Source organism: Octopus bimaculoides, chromosome 21 (genome assembly GCF_001194135.2).
Source record: "Octopus bimaculoides isolate UCB-OBI-ISO-001 chromosome 21, ASM119413v2, whole genome shotgun sequence".
NCBI lineage: Eukaryota > Metazoa > Mollusca > Cephalopoda > Octopoda > Octopodidae > Octopus > Octopus bimaculoides.
Genome location: NC_069001.1, coordinates 17,253,672 through 17,254,246, shown reverse-complemented (window position 1 = coordinate 17,254,246; position 575 = coordinate 17,253,672).

Here is a 575-nt window from a genome sequence, read left to right as displayed (position 1 = left end):
TGTATATATATGTATATATGTATATACAATCGACACAAGTGTATGTGTGACTGTGTATATAGGTATGTGTGTGTGTGCATGTGTGTATGTGCATGTGTGTGAGTATGTGTGTGAATACATGATGGGCTTCTATCAGTTTCCGTTTTCCAAATTTATTCGAAATTTATTCGACTGGTAACTAATGTAGATGTTATTTACCCAAGGTACAGCACAGCGAAACTGAACCCGAAACCATTTGAATGCAAACCGAAATTCTTAACCACACACTCATGCCTGCACGTGCGTGCGCGCGCAGACACACACACATTCATACGTACAAACCTATGTATGTGTGTGTGTGTGTATGGGGACAGTAGGAGGGACGGGGTGTGAGAAACAAACAAGCGGAAGGGAGATAGTGAGGGGTGTATATGTGTATGTGTGTGCGTGCGCATGTATCTGTATACCGGATGTTAATGAAACTTGAGAGATTTGTTTTCTATACACACAAACTCATACACACACACACACACTGTAAACAGAAAAAGTAAATAAAAATATACGTAAGGTATATATATATATATATATATATATAT